Below are 12,090 nucleotides of genomic sequence, written 5' to 3'. Positions count from 1 at the left end.
AGTAGCAACAGCTGACCAGTGTTTTGATTAGCGTGAGTCTTGAGTGGATGAAGACTGCAGGATCTAGCTATTTACTTTCACATGGATAGTGAATTGTGTTGCTAGCAGTGTAGAAGGGATGATTCACTCTTTGAATGTGTCAGTTGATTTAAGTTGATCTTGTTGTCAATAGAAATTCCTTCCATACTCTGATCATACATTGAATGAAAATCCTGCCTAATGGTGGTGTTTGTGTACATGCATGTGTGTGTGTTTGTGTTGATGTTATTGTTGTCATTGTCTGCATATATGTATTTTCAATAAAAACTAGGAGAGTCTGTGTTGGGGATTGATCACTTAAAACCAGAAATACACACTTTGCTTTTAAGCATGATAAATGGGTGTGTGATCTGAGACTGCCAGAGAATGTTCTGCTCACCGTAAACATTGTTTACATGATGTGCACAAATGGAAGGTTTTCACACAATGTTTCCTTCGTTTATCTTCTCATTCAATTCGGTTTCACAGAGCTATGTTTTTACTTTGTCTTGTTTTGGAGATACCCTGCCTTGTGAAGCATATTTACTCATCACTTGTGAATCTCGTTTCAATATCAGCCATGTAGAACAAAGGACCATATTACATAGCGTGAAGAGAGAACAGACACACAACGAGAAGCTGTGTTTAGTCCTCTTTGACACAATTTTGGTATCTACTGTTCTTGCTAGCTTTCCATACATGGGGCTATCTCGGTAGTATGGCACAAGGAAGAAGAGTTTTCCAGTTATTTTTGGCTTGTATTTAACTTCATTGCATTCCTGCTGCAAAGATGAGCATGATTTCTAAATACTTTCCACAGCTATTCTTTTTTTTTTATTAATTAATTAATTTATTTATTTTTGGCTGTGTTGGGTCTTCGTTTCTGTGCGAGGGCTTTCTCTAGTTGCAGTGAGCAGGGACCACTCTTCATCGCGGTGCGCGGGCCTCTCACTGTCGCAGCCTCTCTTGTTGCGGAGCACAGGCTTCAGATGCGCAGGCTCAGTAGTTGTGGCTCACGGGCCTAGTTGCTCCACGGCATGTGGGATCTTCCCAGACCAGGGCTCAAACCCATGTCCCCTACATTGGCAGGCGGACTCTCAACCACTGGGCCACCAGGGAAGCCCCACAGCTATTCTGTACTCTCTTTCTCTGCCTCCTTTTCCCTTTTCTCTTTCCATTGTTCATGCCACCCACCCAATTTACACTATTTCTCTTTTCTATCAGAGATAAGGTGAACAAGAAGAAGAAAATAAAGAAGGAGAGGAAGAGGAGTAGAAGGGTGAAGAGAATTAGAACTGAATTTTTCTTGGCCTCCTCTTCCTGCTTCCACTTCAAACCCTGAAATGATAGGGATAAGCTATAGGATTATCCTTTCAGACCCTACAGATGAGTAAATCTTGGTGTGAATAAGCTTCTGTATAATACAGTAAGGGATTCTATGATAAATTTGAATAGGAAATTAATTTAAAACATATATTATAATTTAAGAATTTATTTTAGATGCAAAGGGGACACAATTTTCTTTGCATTACTGGATATGTGTAAAGATATATATTTTTTGTAAATCCACAATGATCCTTTGTAGGTCTTTATACAAACCTTCGCTATTGCCTCATCTCTATAGAATTGCTGAATTACTTAGAGGTCAGGAGTCCTGGTTATCATACGATCCTGCTTCCTCATTTTGCAGGTAAAAACTGAGTTTCCCAAGTCAGAGGAGAGTTTGGGGATAGAATTGGGAATAAAATCTAGACTGCACAATGTGCTTATTTTACACTTTGGAAAGCATCCTAATATTTATATTTTAGCCTTATGAAGCACTGAAGTAGACATGAGACTTTTCTGATGCACTATTGCAGAGAAGTCAGAATTTAATATTCCGATTGTATTTTCACAGCAACAGGCTGCCTCAAATCAAAGATGGAACGTTAGCATTTAGTCTTAGGCTGCATGGGAATCAAGATGTCAGTACTAAAATGCTTGTCTCCTTCCACTCGTGAGTCAATTATCACAAACAGTTTGAATTTAAAGACTGTAAAGTAGGGCTTCCCTGGTGGCGCAGTGGTTGAGACTCCGCCTGCCGATGCAGAGAACACAGGTTCGTGCCCCGGTCCGGGAAGATCCCACATGCCGCGGAGCGGCTGGGCCCGTGAGCCATGGCCGCTGAGCCTGCGCGTCCGGAGCCTGTGCTCCGCAACGGGAGAGGCCACAGCAGTGAGAGGCCCGCGTACCGCAAAAAAAAAAAAAAGACTGTAAAGTATAAATTGGCTAAGCTTTCTCCTAATCTAGCCACCAGAGACATGACTGGGGGATACTAGGGATCAGTTTTGAAACTTCCTTTCTTCACTGTCATTCGAAGATTTAATTAGCAGCATAGCTGCTAACTTGATGTGATGAAACTCAAGAGTTTGGGGCCCACTTGAGTCTGGCTTGTAGAAAGAGTTGCTGGTGAAAGCAGTGTCAGAAATAGATGCATTTACTTTAACTTCTCTTACTTCCAGAAACAAGCCTCACCAAATAGAAGTAGAATACGTGCAATGTGCTGACGACTAATGGTGAGTGTGTATAAAACTGTCACCCACCAAGGAAGACCTTGTAATTAAATGAGTACAAGTGACTAAGTTTGTGGAGCTAAAATTTAAGTGATGCCTATGCGCGCAGTCTGCCAACCTCAGCACACTGTTTGGACATCTTGCATATTGGTCTTTGACCTTGGATGGCAGTATAAAAATTACCTCATCATTCAATATGAAAAATCCGATTGACCTATCCATTTAGGTAGGCTGACCCCGGCCTTAGAATTAACCATGGATCTCCTTCTTAAATGAGTTTTGACTGGGCTAGCAGCTTTAACTCACATTTTTCACACCACATTTAAGCTTTCTTAGGCAAAATGATTCAGAATATATGCATATTTTTAAAAGGCTAAACATTGCCACAGACCTGTGGCACTCAACCTTCTAAGGGAAAAACAGAAATTAGAGACTCCCACTTTATGTATCTTTCCCAACTGCTCTGTATGTTGTAACTGGTCAGGGTCTCTGTTGTGAATGGGTCCTGGCTCCACCTTTGGCTAGTCGGTATCATCTGCAGTGGACAATATCAGGCCCAACGTTACCATCACTGACAGCTGCATATTTGTCTGCACAAGAGATATTGCACTGTCTGTCCAGCAGGGACAGCAGTATCTTGACCTTCTTGTTATCAGCATACCGTTACTGGATTCAGCAGATGTGGGCTGGTGAGTTCAATATGGCTGACAGGACACAATCCAGGCAGCAAGAAGGCAAGTCCATAAATGTTCTACCATCTCCCCACTGGTTCATCCTGAAACTTCTATGGCAACTAATGGTGAATATACTATTGATTAGATTTCACACTTTCGGGGGTATCTGCAATTGTTTTCACTTTTTGGTTTCTCTTTGGTGAGGAGGTTAGGCCGTAATTATTATATAATTATTATACCTCCATTTCTTTTCTTAAGTGTTTTGATTTCAGAGACTGAAACCAGATGTAAAGGTAGAACTAGATTGACTACTTAGGCTGAGATAAGGGGTACTACCATGCATTCTTTGGCAGAGATCCTTAGGTGTCCCGGGTAATTCATTTATGCAATACCCAGAAGCAACTCCTGCAATAGATCTTATAAGGGGCTTAAATCCACAGGGAATATTGTGTGACCCACCTTACTGTTTTCTTACATTTCTAATAATCCAGTTAAATACAGTTCCAGCATGGCCACACAGTGGATTTCCCTAGATTGGTGCAATGCACAAGAAATTATAAATGTGCTTCTAGAAGTTTTCCTGACTCTGACGCCTCAGGGAAACCAAGAGTGGTAACTTCTACCACACACCTCTCTTCATTAGTGAAGATGAAGGAAGGAATGGATGTAATCTTGGAAAGGTTGGGAATTTATTAGGGATTGACCATAAAAATATGGTCATTCTATCCTCCAAACATTTAAGGTTTTTGTACATATGTTTGTTACTTTTCCCCTAACTTGTCTAGATCATGCAATTTAAGATTTCTAGGAAATAGATTCACGATAGAGCAAAAGGGAAGCACTATGTACAGGACAGTATTGGGTAAATAATGGTGGAGCAGAGAGCCCTGAGTCTAAACTAACAAACGTTGTGACTCAGGAAAAAACCCTTTACCTCCTGATACCTCAGTCTCTCCATCTGTTAAGTGTGTTGGCTGCATGATACCTATAGTCACTGAAGCCTTCAAAACATATAATTCTATGCTGTGGCTTTGTTTTTCAAGCAGCTTATTTTATCATTTCTTTCATAGAGATATTAATGACGGTTTTAAAGGGCTTATATAAAGATGTTTATTAAAATAGTGGCTTTGGGGAGTTCCCTGGTGGTGCAATGGTTAAGAATCTGCCCGCCATTGCAGGGGTCATGGGTTCGATCCCTGGTCCGGGAAGATCCCGCGTGCTGCAGAGCGAGTAAGCCCGTGCGCCACAACTACTGAGCCTGCACGCTGTGCTCCACGACAAGAGAAGACACCGCATTGAGAAGCCCGCGCACCACAACGAAGAGTAGCCCCCGCTCGCCGCAATTAGAAGCCCACATGCAGCAACGAAGATCCACCGCAGCCAAAAAAAAAAAAAAAGTGGCTTTGACAAAAATATAAAGGAAAAACAGTACAGTAGTAGGAGATGCTGTGATATACCAGCCAGGATGTCCTTCAGGAGCGAAGGATGTATTGTTCCAGCTGCCGGGTGGACTACCTGCATCCAGCTCACAGTTGTCAACCTTTTTCAGAACTGCCTCAGTTGGGAGGAACCAACTCGCCCAAAGTCATGTCCCCTTGACATGGAGACGAAAAGGCTCAGCCTCATCACCTGAATTCTTAAAAACGGTGAAGGGCCATCCTTGATTCAAAGCTCCCCATGTGGTTGCCTAAGACCTTCCTGTGACTGCATCACAGCCCAACATCTTCCTCTACCAAATTCTGCCTCCTCTACATCCCTTTCTTTCTGCAGAAGCTAATCTCAGGAGGACTCCTTTAATAATCATCCTCCAGGCTAACCTCCAGTTTAACGTCTGCTTCTCTGATTGCCCAGCCTGCAGCAGACAGTGGGTAATACCGTCCTTGCCTTTGTTATTGGGTCATGTGTTACTGATCTAAGGTACTAGAACAGTGTTTTTTCTTTTCTTTTCTTTTTTTTCATAAATTTATTTATTTAGTTAGTTAGTTTTGGCTGTGTTGGGTCTTCTTTGCTGTGTGTGTGGGCTTTCTCTAGTTGTGGAGAGTGGGGGCTACTCTTCCTTGAGGTGCGTGGGCTTCTCATTGCAGTGGCTTCTCTTGTGGTGGAGCACGGGCTCTAGGCTCGCAGGCTTCAGTAGTTGTGGCACGCAGTCTCAGTAGTTGTGGCTCACGGGCTCTAGAGCACAGGCTAAGTAGGTGTGGCGCGTGGGCTTAGTTGCTCCGTGACATGTGAGATCTTCCCAGACCAGGGCTCAAACCCATGTCCCCTGCATTGGCAGGTGGATTCCCAATGACTGCGCCATCAAGGAAGTCCCAGCACAGTGTTTTTTTCTGATCTGTAATAATAAAATTTCTCCAGTTGTGCTGGGAGAGTCTTTTCTGATGTTGAATTTTATGGTCTCTTTCTCTTATGTAGCATAAACCCAAGTAAAATAGGTTGTCTACACTTTGCAGATTTGGTAAATGCATTAAATGTCTTTAAGGAAACTGAACTTGTTATTTATGGCTTCCTTGGATAAATATTTTTTAAAAATTTAATGTTTGTCAATAATTTGAGCTCACTGGAAGGAGTTCGACAGGTTATTTAACAGGACATTGAATGGAGTGGAGAGATAGCATTATTGCAATTGTTTGATGTTTTAGCTGTCCTTAGGAAGGCTCTTTATTCATGGAAATAGCATAATTTTAAGTGCACTATATTTTACCTTTAAAAAGCACATCATTAAATAGAAAACCTTGCAACTGCACTATTTTTAGTGCAAAAAGAAGAGCGGAAATCAAGATATGAGAAGAAAGATAGTGATAGACATTTTTGAATAAAATTTAGATCACACTAGTTAACATTAAATGAAAAGTATGTAAGCAAGCACTGCCAAAGGATGGACTCAAAACAAAAGGGACAGTTTCTTATTGAGTCTCTGAGTACGTTTAACTCAATGGTATCTCAATAGGGGAAAAGGAAAAATGGACCATTGAGATGTTCGTTGTGGAAAACACCAGACAGGTATTTCTATGACCAATATTTACCTAACATTTAAATTTGTATATGATGGAAGAATACACACTGAGGATCCATTATGTAAATTAGGGGTAGCTTTCTTTAATGTGGACACTGATATTGAGGCATCCTTCACCCCCCCTTCCCCCAACCTTCAATTGCCACAAGTCTAATACTACCTTTTGGTACCAGTCCTCTTTATCTCAATGGCCTAGAGGAACAGAACAATTGTCCTACTTAGGAACTGATGTGTTACAGAGTAACATAAGGATCAAACAAACAGAAACAAGATGGACTTCGTGGGCACATACACAATTTTGTGGTGGTGAAATTTTACATAGAGAGTATGTTGTCCTGCATCTCATTCCTTGGCTTCAGGAGTGTATGAAAATTTGTTATGAAGCCGATGAGGAAAGATCAACTCAACATATACAGGAAACTCACAAGTATTGCCTTTCTCTTTCTGGCACAATTCTAGATGCTTTTATCTCTGTAGAACCCATGAGAAGCTTGAATTATTGAGCACATGTTGCAGAGAAGTTAGTAATTCAGCCAACATCATACAGTTAGGAAGAAGAGTCAAGATTCAAAGCAAGCTCAGTGAGGCTCCGGAACCTGCATGGATTCTTTCCGTTATACCAGCAGGAATGATCACATGCACTTGTGCCCTATCCTGGTCTCTTCAGGCCCCTTATTCTTCCTCTCATTTTCCTCCCCTTTCACCTCCTCCTTTCTTCCCCCTCCTTGGCCTTTTCCTCCTTCTTGGCATATATCTAATTGGTTTATTTGTTTAAAGAGGGCTTGGTATCTTAGCTATGAATTACAAGGCTGTCTGAGGTAAGAAAGATGTAAAAGTTAAATGCTGTCTAATGTTGGAATAATAGTGCTATGAAAAATTTAGCTCACGTGAGCTCTCCTCTCCTCTTCAAATAGCCAATAATTAAGTTAGAGAGGACTTTTAAAATTACAATGAGCAAAGGACTTTTGATTGAGTTGAATTCGTCACATAGGCTTAGTGTGTTTGTACAAAACAAACCTATCTCTAATAAAGCCTTTTACCACATTTCTGGGAGGAATGTGTTATGAAAACATTGCACAGTTTTAAAGAGGCTTAACATTATTTTTAACAGTTCAAAAATAAATCAGATGCACTTAGGTCTGTGCTTGTCAACTGGGATGATTTTGTCTCCTGCTGGACATTTGGCATTGTCTGGAGATGCTGTTAGTTGACACAATTGGAGAAGGTGCTTTCAGCATCCAATGAATAGAAGAACCCAGGGATGTTGCTAAATATCTTATAATGCACAGGTCAACCCACCACAAAAATTTTCCAGCCCCAAATTACAATAGAGGCACTATTGGGAAACCTTGCTCTAGGTGAAGAGCAAATTTTTTAAAAAACAAGACTAATCTTTCTCTGGTCATATGTCCTAGAGTCAAAAGTCATAGGACATTTTCCTGCCTCAAACATTTATATCTTTTTTAAAAATTTTGATATTTTATTCATTGTGGATTTTTACATGTATATTTATTTTTAAAAGTTCATCAAAATATTGTTCATTTTGACTTTTTGGATGCCTCCTTGAATTTTGTGTCCAGGACATATGTCCCACACACCACACTCTACTCCTGGCTTCGTTAAAGAGATAAAAAGGGAAATACAATATAGCATGGATGTGACAGTGAGGCTGTAGGGTTTAAATGTTTGGGCTTAAATCATAGTTTTACCACTTTCTAACTCTTATGTCCTTTTCACTTTACTTCTTTCTTCATCTGTAAAATGGAGAAAGAAGTACCCATGTCACATGCTGGTTCAAGTGGTATGCTTATCAGTCAGCCCACCACAAACACTGGCTGTTAAAACACAGCACTTTCTACAGCGTGAGTATGTGTGAAGGAAAATGACTCTTTGGCTCTTGGTTGGTCAAAATTTTAAGGAAACATACCATCCAGTCCATTCACTTTCTCTGCCTGTTCCTAAGCTAAAGGTCACACATAAACCCTCTCTTTTTGGTGTAACTTCCATGTGACTGCAGAGACAGTAATTTCTAATTGCCTAGAACAAGAATTGCTTTCCACTTCTACTACAATAGCAGAACGTTGAATATTAACAGAATATTAAAGCCAAAAGCCAAGTTAATAACTTGAAATATAAAGTGGAAAATAAAAAATTAATGGACATTAAGGTTCTAAAAAGTTGTTTCTAAATTAAGCAAATCTGTTATACATATAAATCTTGATTACAATACAGTTCTGGTCATTGCCACATGGCATTAAAAAAATCAAACAAACAGCAAAGATAATACTTCCAGATTCCCTTGTAGCTAGCTGTGGCCATGTGATAAGTAGTGCTGACCACAGTGGAAACATACTGAAGTGTGTGAAAGTCTAGGAAGGCTGTTTATAAATTTAAATTATTTGGGAGGGAGATATTTTTGTCTTGCATTTAGCCTGCAATGCCAAAGTAATGGCTGGAGCTCCAGCAATCACTTTGGAACACAAGTACCCTTTGGAGATAGCAGACATGTTAGAATACTCAAGTAGAAATATAGGCATCAGGATTCCTGACGACAGCATGGAGCCTCAATATTTATTTCTGTTACAGCCAAATCTAAACTTAATTGATAAAGTCGCCTTTCCCCGTGTCATTTTGGAGCATCCGAGAACTAACCAGCTTTCTCTTGCCACGCCCACTGGAACCAGGATTTGTATGAATATCAGACTTGCTTAACTTAGAAACAGCTTTTTAAGACCTTATTCCATTATTTTCCCTTTTTTTCCACTTATATTTCAAGTTATTGAGTTGGCTTTCAGCCAATTTATATTCTGAAGGTCAAATTTTTGCTAGTTGCAGATAAGCTGCCCACACTTTTGTTGACTTACCCCCAATAAGGAGTGTTCGCTTAACAATGAAACATATTCAGTTTTTCACATGTAACTTCTTTGACCATAAGCTGGATGTCCTTGCTTTTGCAAACTGCTTGGTCACCATTATTCTCATCTTATTTGATTGAGGTTATTTTTGGATGCAAGAAAACACCTGTGGGCTTCAAAGCTTGAGTTGTGTAGCTTGTTCTCTGCTACAGTTGCCAGACTAAATCACTGAAAACTTCCAACAGGTGAGAGTGAAGGTGTTTTAATACAAATAATAATAAGGGAACTAAACTGCAGATGGGTAAAATCAAAGTGTCAATGAGGTGAGAGAAAATCTTCTGCTTGGGGGCTTCGTGCTCATCAAGTATGAATCTGCACTGTGTGGCCCCTCGAAGGTAGGGAGGAGGACATATAGAATGAATGAATACATACATGCATACATACATACATACATACATGCAGACATACATACATATATAAAATACACAGATATTTCTTTTTCTTCTCCTTTTCAGGCTTCTTCCTGATGCTTTATAAAATCTAACAGGAGATATTATTTGAGGAATTTGTCAAACTCTACCTAAGCTTTCTTTTTCAAATATACACTATGTCTCCTTAAATATGTTAGTGTAGCAGATATTGTAGTACCTTACCTCTCTTCCCATAGGTCCTGCCAATTCAGCAACTTTCTCTGGTCCTCAGATCCTCCTCTGTCATCAAGTAGGACAGGCCAGAAATGCCAAGGAATTTACCTCCCTCTGGGAATAGCTCTCAGCTGATGCAAGTTGTTGGTGTGTAAATACCTCATTTCCTTCTCCCATTGAGTGGAATAACTCTGAGATGCATCTTTCCACCTGCTTCCAGTGTTATTAAGCTTAATAATCATAATTATGCTGGTTTGGTAGCGCATATACAATTTTAATGGAAGATAATTATTTTTTGCTACATAAACCTGATATTATCTACTTTCAGGCAATGTATTTACAATCACTAGCAGGATTGGAAACAAGCTCAAGGCCAGCTGATTGCTTTAATCATGTACCTCCACATGGATCTATCATATACATTACCTGCCCTCCAGGTGCCTGTCAGGGAGAAAATCATGAAATGTTTGAGGGAGAGGAAAAATATTTGTGGAAATTCCTGAAAACTAAGCCTTCATTCAATACTGAACAAATGTTCATGTGCCTACTGTGTCAGATGCTTTAATAGGAGCTGGGGATATAGTTTTGCTTTCGTTCTCATGAAGCTCATAGCCTAGAATGAGATCAAAGGCTTAGTTACACTCTGTGTTAAGTTCTAAGAAAAAACGTTCCATGAAAAGTATACTTATTGCCTATGCATTCCCTCTGCAATCAAATCCACCTCTGAATGAAGCCCGACTCTCAGAGGGAACTCTATGTGGACTGCGATATACCATCCCTTAGTGAAATGGTTTTTACTGGACTGTGCTTCGTTGTAATGTCATCAGCTCACATAAAGGCATATTATATAGAAGCAGTGCCATTACACATGTCACGGTGTTTATTTGAAGGATGGTAAGAGGGATGTTTGTGAAATAAATCTGACAGTATCTCTCTGTAAGTACACAGAGAATAATTTTTCTCCTGTCTCATTATAAAGAATATTTATGCTTTTAACGAATGGTTACTGTGATTCGGTTTTCTAGTTCCTGTCACCTGCTGGGAAGCATGGGACAGTAATCAACGTCCTGGCCTATCTCCCACAAGTGAATAAGGTTTCACTGCCTGTATTATTTGTGGCTGTCGCTCTGGGATTCATTTTATTTGTCTGCTCATATTTTTCCCTAATTATGTTTCTCTTACTTTTTAATAAAAATTTGTCTTCCTAGATCAGCTGCATCTTTTTTGCCTATCTCAAATCATTCTAAAATAAGACTGTGTGTAAATAAATCATCTAAAATATAAAATTATTAGACTATCACAAAGCCCAATTTACCCAATCTCATCAAATTAAACTGACATTATTTCAATAATTTATTTCACTTGTAGTTCTTTTTTTTTTTTTTTTTTAGCGGTACACAGGCCTCTCACTGTTGTGGCCTCTCCCGTTGCGGAGCACAGGCTCCAAACGCGCAGGCTCAGCAGCCATGGCTCATGGGCCCAGCCGCTCCACGGCATGTGGGATCCTCCCGGACCGGGTCACAAACCCGTGTCCCCTGCATTGGCAGGCGGACTCTCAACCACTCCGCCACCAGGGAAGCCCCACTTGTAGTTCTTTATCTCAGGCAGTGATTAGAAAATCCATACCTTAATTGGAATACTTTTTAATTTATTTTATGTAAAAAAGAAACACATGAACATGATGGGGATAGGATGGAATAAAACAAAATAAATAAAGATTTATATTTTTACACTGAATTAGATTCATTTCTTATGTCCTTCACATGTCAACCCACCTATTTATAAAATTTTCAGGGGTACTTTTATTTTAGAACTCAAAGTAAAGTTTCTTGATGGAAATGCTCAGACTTTAATATTTGCAGCTGCAGTACATCTGCATTTACTTTGAGGGAAAAAAAATCATCCAGCAATTGAGAGAGACAATGCAGAGGACAGCCCAGAATTGCAGGGAGTTGGATGACACCAAAATAGAGGGATGTCTCAGTCTTTCACAGTCTCTAAATAGAGTGCTGAGATTAAACAGCCTTGGGAATTTAGGGCTTATGAAATTACAAAGATGCTTTTGTGGAAAGATGGTCACTCACAGCTTTATGTCTTTTGTTTGCAGACCATTTAAGACTGCAAAGGCTGAAATACCAACCTGGAAGCCAAGAAAGGATGTTGAGCTTGGCTCTATGTGGTTCAAATTAGTCAAATACGTTAGTGGTTGCCAATAGGTTGTTGGCTCTTTTTTTCTTTTTTAGCTTGGTTTTTATCTAATTAAATTCTCAAAAGGGAATGGCGGAACTGATTGACCCATTTGTTTCTCCAGAAGGAAAAGAGCAGAGAGTTATT

This window comes from Pseudorca crassidens, chromosome 18 (assembly GCF_039906515.1).
Source record: "Pseudorca crassidens isolate mPseCra1 chromosome 18, mPseCra1.hap1, whole genome shotgun sequence".
Taxonomy (NCBI): Eukaryota; Metazoa; Chordata; class Mammalia; order Artiodactyla; family Delphinidae; genus Pseudorca; species Pseudorca crassidens.
Note: the sequence above shows the minus strand (reverse complement) of the source record.